The sequence below is a fragment of the Seriola aureovittata genome, chromosome 16 (assembly GCF_021018895.1).
Source record: "Seriola aureovittata isolate HTS-2021-v1 ecotype China chromosome 16, ASM2101889v1, whole genome shotgun sequence".
In the NCBI taxonomy this organism is placed as follows: domain Eukaryota; kingdom Metazoa; phylum Chordata; class Actinopteri; order Carangiformes; family Carangidae; genus Seriola; species Seriola aureovittata.
In genome coordinates this window covers 19,936,119-19,950,089 of record NC_079379.1, presented here as the reverse complement: position 1 = coordinate 19,950,089, position 13,971 = coordinate 19,936,119, and the positions used below count along the sequence as shown (strand labels likewise).

General features: G+C 43.2%; 1 protein-coding gene across 2 annotated transcripts in view; it reads left to right on the top strand.

Moving 5' to 3' along the window:
- Positions 1 to 2,272: 2,272 nt before the first annotated feature.
- The window catches only part of fam49al (family with sequence similarity 49 member A, like), a 33,799-nt gene continuing 22,100 nt past the window's right edge, over positions 2,273 to 13,971 (top strand). Inside the window, exon 1 of one of the 2 annotated variants that reach the window (XM_056399402.1) lies at positions 2,273 to 2,609. The gene's annotated coding sequence lies outside the window, so the exon portion shown is untranslated. The remainder of the gene's footprint in view (positions 2,610 to 13,971) is intronic. The other variant, XM_056399405.1, reaches the window with a different exon arrangement.

Below are 13,971 nucleotides of genomic sequence, written 5' to 3'. Positions count from 1 at the left end.
TAAACGTGGTAAAAAAGCCAAAGCACTCTCTCGCCACAACAAAATGATACTCCTCTGTTTTTTCTTTCTTTTCTTTCACCTCTTTACCTTCCCTCCATCCTTGTGGTGCTCAGTTGCCAGCCAAAAGAGCGGTGTCAACCCTTACAGCACCACTTCCATATCTCTGTGATGGGCTACGGCTGACACCGGTGCATTCTGGTATATGAAGTCAACTAAGACTTAAACCCTTGAGACAGACAATTTGAATGTGTGCTCTGTGGCTGAAATATATCAAACATCCTCGTTTTGGGCCATATTTAACTAATTCTGCTGACTTTTCTAACTTGCGTTACACAATTGTCTCCACAGTGTTAATAATGTAGTATCACAGGGAAGTTGAAGTAAAAATGAAACTATGTTTAATAGTCTGTCAAATGTGTGTTTAGTAATGTTGGGCAGTGTTTGGTGATGTGAAAGTCACAGTCAGATCCACTTCTCAGGCACAACCACAAAAACAGGAAGGCCCATATTTATTGTTAGACATTAGACTCTTCCTCTGCTTTTTATTCAGGTTCAACAGACAGTGTGTTGCTGCTGTGTGTTGCTACACATAGACTTAATCAACTGACAAATTTATCTTTTGTTTTTTTATGAGAAAAATTGAAATGCAATTAATGATTTGCATTTCAAAGTGTGAGAATGGCACTTATAGTATCCCCACAGTGTTTCTGTTATTGGCTACTATAGCATGCTAGTCATCTGTTCAGCAATTCACACAGACAGTTGTAATTCCTTGTACTTCCTCGTGACTTACTGTCTGTGCTTATTTTATACTGTGTTAGTGCATTGTTGGCAACCGACACACTTTCATATTCAGTGCTTTTTTTTTTTTTAGGAATTCAAGAAGCAACATTTCTTTCTCTTTAGTTCAACTCACATGAACTTTTTGTAAATAGTCCAGTTTTCTTTCACACTTTTCACATGATTTTCAATAGGAGAGAGTGAGCTGTGAAGTTAATTCTAGACTTTAGAGTCTGATTGCAAGCTTGTCATATTCAGATGACGTGTCCTCTTGTGCTCATTCGACCCATCAGCCTATAACGGCCGCAAAGGGAAGAGTTCATCAACTGGTCTTCTCTCTCTGTCCCCAAATACACTCGTGTAACTTGATTATTGAAAGGGCGCCAGGTCATGCTAACCTGACTCTGCCCTAAATTTGGCCCTTTTACACACAATAGAATAGTATGGTATGGCAGCATCTGGTCTTTGGTCTTGTCCCCCGGGTGGGCTGCCATACAGCCATGCCCCCAAACCCCCACCACCCACACACACACACACACACACACACACACACACACACATACACATATATATATATACTGAGTGACAATTTAGCAATGGCTCATTTAACCATGCGACCCTGAAGTAAGGGTCCCTAATGTGAGTTTTCACCATCCCAAATTCCTTCAGAATGAGAAGGACAGAGAGGGAATGAGTAACACACACACACACACACACACACACACACAACACACACACACACACACACACCACACACACACACACACACACACACACACACACACACACACCATATCCATCTTGTGCAGCATCTCATAAATGTCAGCACATTTATGCTTATAGTCAGTGTGTGAAATAGTTTGGTCTTACAGTAAATATAAACACCCTCATGCTGCTCATAACCACAAATAAGGTGAATTTCCTTCCTCTCTGCAGCACAGTAGCAAATGATGCTCAGCAGTCACCCACACAGTTTGCAAAAATACCCTGATGCACATCCTTACTCACCATGATTCACTTTCACACCGTGTGGACAGAAAAAGTCACTGTGCTGCTGAAACAATGTCAAACACAATACAACTCTGCACCACACACACAAATGCACAGCAGTGGCAGCAGCAGCACACACACACACACACACACACACACACACAAACACACACACACGCGCGCGCACACACACACACACACAGGGTTGTGCCCCCTCCTCTTATTGCCAGCAGGCTAGTGGGAGATGTCAGTCAAAGGGGGAGGGGGTGTTGTGAGGACATGGCAAATGTGAATGTGAATGTGTGTGTGTGTGTGTGTGTATGTGTGTGTGTGTGTGTGTGTGTGTGTGTGTGTGTGTGTATGTGGTGGGGGTCTTTGTGAGCAAGCGAGGTAGGAGGAGAAGGGGAGAGGGAGGGGGACATAGTGTTCTATTTCTCATAGACCAACAGCTGCTGTCTTTAGTGCAGCGAGAGAGAGAGAGAGAGAGAGAGAGAGAGAGAGAGAGAGAGAGGGGAAGAGGGAGGGCTGTGTGGCGTGAGGCAGTGCGTGTGCTCAGTGTTTAGGTGAATCCACAGCCCTCTGGCTCACAAGAATAAAGGATCCTCACGGAGGAAGAGAGAGAAAAGCAACACAGGGACTTTTTCCTCTAATTTTGTTGCATCCTCTGCTTCTCATTCTCTCACTCGCCACCAGCTCCCGCTGTCTGCATTTTCTCTCTTTTTTTGCCTTTTGTCCTTGTCTTTTGTTCCCTGCATCCATCTCTGCTTCACCTCGGTCCAGAGAGAAGGAAGGAAGAGCAGAGTCAGAGGCATCATCCTCCCCTCCTGCACGCCCAGCCGGTAAGCTGAGCCGACTCTTTTTCTCTTCTTTCTTTTTTTTAATTGCTCCATCCGTTTAGCAGGAAGGGTCCAGATAGTCCCACCCTGCACCTAAAAGAGAGGCTGCGAGCTGGAGACGGGGGCTGAGGAGGAGAGGATGGAGGATGGATGTGGGTTAGACTGTAGATGGAGGCTGGTGGGTGACTGGTGAAGGGATGGTGCTGTTGCCTGTGGGTAGATGGAGTGGATGTGGAGGACTAGCGTGGCTCAGGATCGTCGCTTGTGGGGAGGGAGCGTTGAATTTGGCTCGACCACATCAAAAACCTTGTGGGGCTGGTCAACTGGGGCTTGTTCTTTTTCACTGCAGTGCTTAGACGAAGCGGCACGGTCACTGCCACAGTCACAGTCACAGTCACACACACTCACACACACACTCACACACACACACACACACACACACACACACACACACACACACACACACACACACACACACACACACACACACACACACACACAACACACACACACACCTCTATTCTTCCTCTGTGTGTTAGCAGGAATCCATCAGGAACGACATGGAGTCCACACATGCTCATGTGTTTTAAAGTGTGTATATTTTCAGTGATGGATGATGGTTTGGTCAAAGGACATATGTGACCTAGAACCATCACAGCACATGCATCATATATCACATTGATGCGTTGGAGTGTTCTGTGGACAATGTGGATAAATTGCACGTCAAGCACGCCTCTTCGTCTCTTCAGTTCCATTATCGCACACGCATTACATCAAGAACTGTAAGCGTCAGTAGAAAAAGGTGCTCAGTTTTATACAGTGAGGTAGGTGTTTGAGGTGTGTGTGTGTGTGTGTGTGTGTGTGTGTGTTTGCTTGTGCAAGCTGTCTCTGCAAACAGCCTGCTAAAAACAATAGCCCCAGATTACACCGCTGATCAGAAGGGGTGGGTGCATGCGACTAGAGTGGAAAACAGGGAGGAGGGAAGGGAAGGAGGAGGGAGGGAGGAAAAAACTGAATGGAGGAATGAATGAATGAGGGCCGAGGCTTTTCATGAGTTCTTTCAAATGTGGTAAAAAAAAAAGATCTGATGGACGAAAGGGGGTACATGAGGTTGTTCGACGAGAGAGGGAGAGCAGAAAGGCTGAAGCTATACCTGCCGGGCTACCATGTGACTCTGCAGGTCTTCTTTGTGTGTGCAGCAGGACAGGGAATGAGAGAGAGACGCTGTGGATGGAGAGATGGACAAATGGGAAGGTATAAAGAGAAAGCATGATGAAGTATTGTGTGTGCATGGGCAGGTAGGGAGGGAGGGAGGGAGAAACAGACAGGAGAGGTGTGTAATTGAAAGATCTGGATCCTGTCTATCCCTCCTGTAATCTACTGACTCTGGTTATAATCCATATGAGTAGATTAACTGATGATTTACTGCCATGTTGACTTTCATGACACACACACACACACACACACACACACACACACACACACACACACACACATACACATAAATCACACATAATAAGCTTGTATGTCTTATACACATAGCTATACAAGGGTTATATACAGAAATGATGCAGTACATGTGCAGACAAATACAGTATATATAGGTGTGTGTATATATTTATATATATATATATATATATATAGAGAGAGAGAGAGAGAGAGAAATGTGCCAAATTCTCATGTACATTTATATAATGTACTACGTGTACATGTACTCATATATACTCATAAATTTCATTGGTAAAATTACATATAATACTGACTATTGCACATCTATCAAAATACCTACTTATGTTGGTAGAGAGAGAAAAACTGATTCCCATTATAATACATTACTGTCATTCAAACATGCTTACACCCAGTGAGTGATATATAGATTCTGAAATGCTCCTACACAGCTGCACACTGTATGGTCATGAATACATTTATGTAGATTACAACCCATTTACATGTATGAATAAACAGCAAGGTGCACTGAAACAGCTAACATGTTTGTGCTCTAGTTCATGATTGTGTTAATCAATGTGTGTGTGTGTGTGTGTGTGTGTGTGTGTGTAGCGTTTTTTCTCCGGTCTGAGATGGAATGGTGGCTGCTATGGTATTTACTCCGCTGTTGCTAGGACACTCCCTTTGAACATTTTAACCGAGCCTTTTCATTGGCCCGCTGCGATGATGCAAGATTCCCTCACCCCAAATCTTTCCTGCGCGCCCATAGAAACATGCCCGTCTGCATTTCCTCCTCGTTCCTTCCCTGACAGTCTTTGTCTCACACCCCCCTCCTTCTCTTCTCCCTCTCTTTTTCTGTCCGTCGGTCCCTCTCCTCTTCCGTTCTCTCTATTCATCTCTCCCGCTCCATCATTAACTCAAACCTTCATTAATTCATCCCTGATCTCAGGATTTCTCTCCTTCCAAGCCGCTCCAATCAGTGTTCATCACCTCGGTACATTCTGTCACTTCCCTCATCCAGTCAAAATGCTCGCCGCAAAATGGTGTTGACAGCATGTGGCGGTGTCTTCCAGCCTTGCACAATCAGTCTGTCCTGCTGTCTTGCAGAGGATTAGTGTGCTCTGTGTGTCTCACAATGTCCCATCTCCTCTGTCCATATGAGTTGCAGGATCTTAGTAGGCTGCCTTAGCATGTGTCAGGATTATCGGGTTTGACAAGGCAGGAGACAGGAATGGGGAGGGGGGGGGTATATTTCTCTTAATCTAATGTCTAATATCACCTTACATCAACAACACGTACAGTCAAATTCAGCTATATGTCCATGTTATCGCAGCAATTACCCCAAGTTCACAGCTACACATCATTCCACATGATGACATGCATTTCACACTACAGAAGTGTGTAACCCTGTGGCTCCAGCATGTCAGTTATTACATGCTGAGGGACTGGGAATAGAAGATGGTGGTATATGGGGTTAGAAGGAAGGGGGGGGGGGGGCACAGGGAGAAGGGATTGGGTAATGTTCGCCTCGTTTGCTGCTTCCCTCGCTATTTGTCACTTTCAAAGAGGCACTGTCAACACAACCCAGCAGGTGTAATGATGTGTAATGATCTCCTCCAGCCCTCGCTGAACAAGACAGTGCTCAGGCCGCTGCATAACCTCAACTGACACTCTATGAACGAGGCAGATGAGTGACACGTACAATGCGGCTACTCCAAAGTGTCGCGGTTTCATGCCTGAAAAAGTGTTTTGTCAAAACATTTTGACGCTGAAGATGCTAACGGGACTGTAAAGCCTGAAGTGAAGTCAGTATATAAATTAGAGACATCTGCTGCTACCTGCATGGTTCTGTGAAAATGGGATTTAATTATCTTCTGATATGATTTTAGAAAAGTTTCTACAGCTGTTTGTTTCACTTGCAAACTCGACGATGCCATAACTCTTGGATGGTATTCAACCCCAAACCATCTTTGAACATCTGACGTACCTTCATTATGAAGCCAGAAATAAGTGGATGGACCACCATGCTTCATTCAATCCTTTGATGAATACAGCATCATCCATATGTTTGTCCATGTGGCCCAACTGGTTTTCTCTCGTTTTATCTTAACAATTTTAATCTTGTTGACTGACTGATCCATCTGTCCAGCAGCAACATCTGCCATTCAAACATCTGTCACTTTAGCTTGCATGCTCGCTGTTGATGTTTCTTTTTTTGTTTTCATACTGGAGTTCAGAGGTTGGATCAGACCGGTATTGTATCCAGGGCTTAATTCATTTAGGAATTTGAGATGTGATCCGTCTCTACCTGGTAATCTTAGGGTTATTAATCCCCTATTGTCAGGAATTAGGGATTACTCCCTCGGAGCAGAGATGATCCTGTTAAAGGAACACAGGGGAAAGTAATGGAGGGGACAGGGTGGTGAGGACAGGTCCAGATATATGACGCAGAAGGTTATATCTATGCCGGAAGAATGTTCAGTATACGTCCGACTTGTACTGAAACTGTGAATGCTGCCTGTGCATTAATTCAGCGCTTGACATTTTGGGAATTAACATCTGTTTGCTTTCCTGCAAAGAGATGAGGTAGCCCAGATACCACGTTTATGTCTGTCCTTAAATATAAAGCTGCAGCTAGCAGTTTAACTTAGCATGAAGACTGGAGACTGGGGGGAGAGCTTGCCTGGCTCTGTTCTAAATCTGTCTACCAGCACCTCTAAAGTTGACTGATAGACACATTTTATCTTGTTTGTTTAATACAAAAAAGAAAATAAAGTGTAATCCTTCTTGTTTTTTTCAAAATTCATGGTAATTTGCTTTTAAAGGGGCTACTACACAGATCACGTTACCTTCAGAAAACAAAGAGGCCAGCTGTTGCCCTTTGCTTCCAGTCTTTATGCTATGCTAAAATAACCAGATGCTAGCTGTGGATTCCTATTTACTGTACAGACATAACTCAGCATGAACACAGATAAGTGCAGTTCGGAAAATGTTGAATCATTTATTTAAAACAAATGAAAATGTCTGCATGGTACAAGGTTATGTCATTTGTTACCAGTGCAATTAAAATTCACTGTACTATCTATATATTTTTCAAGTCAGTATCTTTAAACAAAGGGGAACACGGATCCTTTACAGTTCACAATAAGACACTTTAATTTAATTCAAGAAAAAATGATTTTAAAAATATTGAAATCCCCTAATTCTCCCCTCCAGTTGTTTTAACAGAAATGAAACTTGAATAAAAATCTTGACTAACAAGTTTTGAAATGTGGGATTCCTTAATTTAATACATCTTTGAAGCAACCCACATGAGTCAGTGAGAAAAAATAGATTTGGGAGATATAGTGATTTAATTCTCCATGACAAGGGAAGCCAAGATCAGATAACTCTTCGATCATATTACCTAACTCTCAATGTTGGATGGCACTTGTGGAAACTGCTGAAAAGTCCTATTAAACTCTGTTATCGTCCTTGTTAGGGGTGTCCCGCTGAAGCTCTTTGAAATGTGTGATATTACATCCAGTGAGACACAGAAACGGGCCACAGTCAATCCTCTCCGGCCTCTGTGACTCTACTTCTAACCAGACATGACTCGGCTTGTCTAACTCTGTAGCCGTAGAAGAAGAGGAGGGTGAATTTCTGGATGTAATTATATTACGTCAGATCTGCTCTCTGAGTTACTACTCCAAACAGCATCATGGCATCCGGTCTGTCGATCAGATCAATCGCTGTCCACTAATATCAATAAATAGCCCGAATGCCCGCTCTCTGGCCATTTTTAACATCAATATACCCAATTCAGCGGGAAGGTGAAACCAATTTAGGGTTCCAGTGGAAGGCTGAAGAGAGCAGAGCGTGAGCAGAGGAGAGGAAACCAGACAGTTTTGCAATTAGTGCGTAATAAGTGAAGAGGCAAATTATCTACTTAGCGATGTTATCTCAATCGAAGCTCCGGCTCTCTTAATAAGTTGCTGCTGGATAATATAACCACGTGTTTGGTTACTGAGGCTCAAGGTAAATACAAGGAGTCAGGAACACCTTTCCTATTAGAGATTAATGAGTGACAGAGTGTGTTTTGTTTAATACAAACACGATGGGGAGAGTGTTTGTCTTTGCGGCCGATTGCAGTCTCGCAAAGGCCGAACTGAAATGAGACAATCTGCCACTCTTTTATTTGCAGAGTCCGCCATTTTCTCTTTTTGAAAAGTGATTCATCACTAGCGTGTCATGAATCTGGGGATAGGTTGGGCCACAAAGGATCCACCTGTTGGTTCCTTGTTTTCCAGGAAGAAAGAAAACATTTTCTCAGCTGCTTTTGAAGGAGCCCTCGAGACGGGACAGCTTTAATTGTCGCACTGCTGTGTCACAGATGGGCTTCAAATGCAGCCTTCGTAAGATGCAGCCCCTGAATTGAGACACACCTAAAGTCTAGCAAGAACAGTTCTTGCTATCCAAACATTTTGTAGGATGTTGTTTTTTTTGTTTTTTTAGCCTTTCCACAACCAAAAATCCAAAGCAAAAGTGTACAGAAACCATGTGACCATGTGTTTATGCTCTCTACTGTAAACTGCAATCGTTAGCAAGTCCGGCTAACTAGCTTACTACCTACAGTGGTAATGCTAATGTGTGTAACTTCCAGAGCTGAAGCAACATCATTATTGGATCCAGTATAACCAGTGTCGGCAACTATTTTCAGTGACAAGTAGCTAAAGCCTGCTCGAAAAGTTTCTGTGATGTCATCAGATGTCATCACAGATGAAATATACTAACAGCAAATGTTGTTCGGACGGCAAAATTCATTCAATTAAAAAACCTGCTTTTGTTGACCTCTGTGAAATTTAAGACCCACTCTTTCAAAAATGAAGAGATAAAAGTTTCAACTGGTAAATCTGGTATCATTTAATGTGACTCAGAAAACTTGACAGGCTTAGTAACAGTAACCACAGGGGGCGGGGCTTAGTGAATGGTCAGTTCTCATTTCAGTCTCATCGCTACACATATTTGTATGTTTATATGTGTGTGTGTGTGTGTGTGTGTGTGTGTGTGTGTGTGTGTGTGTGTGTGTGTGTGTGTGTGTGTATGCCAGATCTGCCATGGGCACATTAGGATACTGGCAACCATGCTTGTGTTCAGTGTTTGATCAGGCTTGTGAGACCATACACTATCTTCTCCCCCTTTCTATTCACATGAACAGACACATATGCTCACTAATTAGCTCAGCTCGAGTCAGTGAGGGTTTATCTGCTGTATATATATATAATTCTTCTCCCATCAAACAACAAAGGAAGAATAGGCATGTAACTCAAAAATAAATCATTGGACACAAATAAACCACAATAAGCAGCCAAGATTTCAAACTTCCACACCAGGGATCCATCACCACATCCCAAACCGACTCTCTTTTAGTTCATTCTCATTCTGTTCAATCAATTATTTTTTTTCTCCGTGTCAGCTTGAGCCCATACCTTACATTGCAGCCAATTTCCTATACTTGAGAGCTGCTGCTTCTATCCTTCCCCTCCCAGTGGGACAGAGAATAGTGTAACACTGCATCCTCTGCTATGTGAGACACACTGCAGCACAGTGTGATGGAGCATTGCCTCAAGGACATGCCGGCTCTTCCCGGTATGTAGAGGGTAGACAACTTTGACGCACAGTGCTGAATATAGATTCTAGGTCACACTGGGGTCAGAGGTCACCCCATTCATTCATTTTCTGTGGTCATGTGCTGCGGCTGAGGGATTGAGACACATGCTGTGTCCCAATTCCTTACTAGATTGTAATAGTATCCAGGATGTACTACATACAATTGACCATTTACATGTAGTCTGCTCACAGTAAGGTACAGTAGGTTTTAGCAATCCTTTTTTCTTTTACTTTGACTTCTGCTAATATCATTTTCAGTCAACGCGGAAGCTGTCATATCGGTTGCTAGGAGCAACTGAAGAACTATTCCCATTTAACAGCTGTTCTGTTTTTAAGTCGACTTACAACAACCTGTACAGCTGTGCTGACCTTGTCAAAATTTTCCTGACTCTGGCACAGGAAATTTATGTCCCCATTTTTTAATCCCACCCAATCCCCCAGGATATGCTGAAAAATCAGAGATGTGGACCGTGATTCAGTGGTCTGAAACGTGACTGCTTTACTGCCATTTTCTACACATGCGCACCTGTGAGACTCCTGGTGTGTCCTGGTGGCCCGGTGCATTTCATGCCCTTCTGTCTGTATCAATACTATCAGCTACTTTCCAATAGTGGTGAAAACACTTGTAAAAAAACTCGTAGTATGGAGCTGGAACAGAGCCACAGAGAGGCTGAATGAGAGAGGTTGAGTTATGAGACAAAGAATAAGGAGGAATTTAGATTTCTGATTGCTACACAAAGAAAACATACGGTTGGTTTAATGGGAACATTGGTTGACGTGCATGCAGGTAAAGACGTAGGCAGGGAAGTGGACAGACAGAGAGACGGGCAGGCAATAAATGGACTGAAAGAGTGAAGGAGAGTTGAAGGAGAGAGGAGACAGTGAGACGCCAGCGAGTTGAATTCAAACTGCCTTCATGTACTGTTTTATAGCAGTCCTTGTCGCTCTCTCTGTTTTACACTCTCTCTCTCTTTCTCACACACAAACACACACACACATACACACACACCCTAACACCCTTGTTAGGACACTGCATTGACGTCCATTCATTATGGATAGCCAAACCCGAACTCTCATCCTAACCTCAACCAGATCCTCAGAAATGACATTTTCCCTCATTATGGCTGCACTTCGAGGACGACTGTTTCTGACAAGGTCTTTAAAGAGGTAACAAAAACATGTACATGTTTAGTTCAGTTTAATTAAAGTCAAAGCAACTCAGTGTAAATCTCATAAATTCAGTTCAATGTTGCACACTCAAATACAATCCAACCTCAATCTACGTCGATTCATTTTCATCCCAGTGAAATTAACTTCACTTGTGAAAACACACACGCACAAACATACATGTCCTGACTCATAAAAATCAGCGTGTAAGCAGTCTGTGTGGGACAAAGAGCGACTGTCTGTACGGTCGTCCTGTATATCGCTTCCTTCTTTGTTTACAGACAGCAGGGGGTCAGGGAAGGACAGGGAAAGGGGGGGTTGCAAAAATATCTACACATAACACACATATGCACGTACACACATCACGAGCCCCCTGCGAGTACATGTAGACCCCTAAAAGCCTATAGTGCTCCCTTTGATGGCAGCTAATTGGCATCGCACATCACAAATAAAGATAACAAGAGCTCGCTTTACAGCCGTCCATCCTCTGACAGCTGAAGCACAAAGAGGAAATTGCTCTTACAGCTGAAATCCAAGGCTTTAATTTCTCAAACTCTGCTTTTCCAAGGTTCAGAACGCCCCTGAGCCAAACTGTGGTATTCAAATATTAATGGCTATATTAAATAAAAGGCATATATTAATCTCTGCAGTGGAGAAAATAAAGAAAACAGAGCGGTGAAAATGGTTCATTTCACCAAGAATCTCTCATGTTACGATACTTTGATAGACTGTGTACTGTGTATGATAAATCCAAATGTTACTTGCTTATAAACCTTCATAATATCGATACAGTAAAGAAACATTAGAGCTCAGGTTTTATCCACCTCTCAGCAAATAAACCATCAAATCCCTCAGTTGCTGCCCCAGTTCTTTATTTCACTTGAAAAATGATCACACTGAAGCATGTTACACAATAGAAATGGATTCAAGTACAGCTTAAACATGCCATACCATCTCTCTCTCCCTCTCTCCCTCTCTCTGTCTCTCACTATGTCCTCCCTCTTTCTTTGTCAGCCATGCAGCACAGAATCACAATGCTCATTTGCAATCGCCCTTTCATGAGGCACCATGCGCTGCTCTGGACTCAGACTCAGCCAGCCTGTGTGTACGTGTGTGTGTGTGTGTGTGTGTGTGTGTGTGTGTGTATGCATGTAAGAGAGAGAGAGAGAGAGAAGGGGGAGGGGTGGTGCAGGAGAATCGTAACCTCCTCCTTCCATTTCTCTCTCTCTCTCTTTTGCTCTCTGCCACTCCATCCTTCGCTCTCACGCTCAGCCGCTCTCCCCTTTTATTCTCCTTCCTCCTCACCTCACCGAGGGACGGCGGTATCTATAATTGTGTATGAATGTGTGTGTGTGTGTGTGTGTGTGTGTGTGTGTGTGTGTGTGTGTGTGGGCCTGAGGCAAATTGGCTGTAGCGTTCCATCGGCGGTCAATCTTTAGTGATGGTCTAGCTGGGTCTGACACTGCCACCTCCCATTTTACTCCTTAAACTGGCTCTTTGTCAGTGCACATCTTCCCTTCCCTTTCCTTTCCTTTCCTTTCCTTCCTTTCCTTTCCTTTCCTTTCCTTCCTTTCATCTCCTTGTTTTCCTTCTAATTTCTCACCTACCCTTCCCTCATCTCCTTTCCCTTACTTTTCTCCTCCCCTCTCCTCTCCTACTAAAAAACTGCTCCTGTATGTGATCATGACCCATTTTCCTTCTAACCCACCACCAGTAACAGCATAATATTACTTACAGCAATTTATATAATTTAACAAATGACAGCCAATAAAAAAAGTATTTTTATTTCTAACTAAGAGGAAGATTAACTGAGTTTAGGTGAGTGTTTACACTCATCCTCTTTTCCCCTCCCTTTTCTTTTAAAACACACATGTGAGCTGGTGTTGCAGCACAGCTTCTTGCACTCATCTCTATCTTTAGGGAGAATGTGCTGAGAACAAAAGAAGGAAAGGATAGAGGTAGCATATAAAAGACACAGTAACAGAGGAAGAGGTCAAAAGGTTGTGCGGTGAGAAGATGAGTGAATGAACAGTTGCATAAAGGAGGAGCTTTGGAGTGAACAGGGGGAGGAGAGAGGGGTGTGTCGGGAGAGCGGGTGAAAGGTTGAGAAAGAGTGAAAGAGATGGAGAGGGAGCGAGAAGAAGAAGAATCACCAGTGGGTTTCTTTTTTTTTTTTTTTTTAAAGAGAAGGGACCTGTTCAGTGAGCAGAACTAACATGAGCTCAGTACCTCAGACTCCCAACACAAAAGACAGATGTCTACACACAGTGACTTTGTTATCTCTGGCTTTCTTCCTTTTCGCCCCTAAGACCCTCCGACTCTCTCACCATTGGCTCTGAAGTCGCAGCTACTGTACACTTAAAGACTGTCCCCTTCAGTTGACTGGACTTCTCTGCCAGTGTCTGCTCTCTGGAGAGAATCTACTATTTGATCAAGCGGGCGGCGCCGATGTCACAGTCTTCCTGAGATTAGTTTTGACTGTAATACTTAAAACAAAAAGCATAATATTAACACTGTATTCAAACAGACGCAGCTCAATTCAGGTGTTTCCAAACTGTTTCATGAGTATGAAATTGACGATGAGGGAACAGACTTGGAAGAATCTTTTGCAAAGCTGCACTGAAGATATTTGACAAAAGGAAAATGATCGAAATCCAGAAGCTTTTCAGTCACATGATGTGGCCATTCTCAGCAGACTTGCTAATTGTCATGGAAAAAGTTTAGCTGCTAAGTTTGGACACGTAGTGACATAAACAACGAATAATATGAACCGTGTTGAGAATTTCTTTGTCAAGCAGTTTTTCCAAGGTTATGAATAAACCTCCAAACTTAACAGTGAATCTCTTCTGGAGCCCTGCGGTAGAAAGGATGAGCAGGAGAGGTGAAAAGGAGAAATTAAGGTCCTTGGCTGGATTCAAAACAGGGGACGTTGCTTCTCATAGCCAACATCGAACCACCTCATCCACAGGAGCGCCTCCTTGATTTCTGTTGCAGTTTTAAACCGGCGCATTTATCATGAAGGCCAGTTTTACACTTCCTGCTACTATTGCTAACATTTTGATTACAGTTGAACTGTTCCAGTTACTTGATTAATTGATTGACA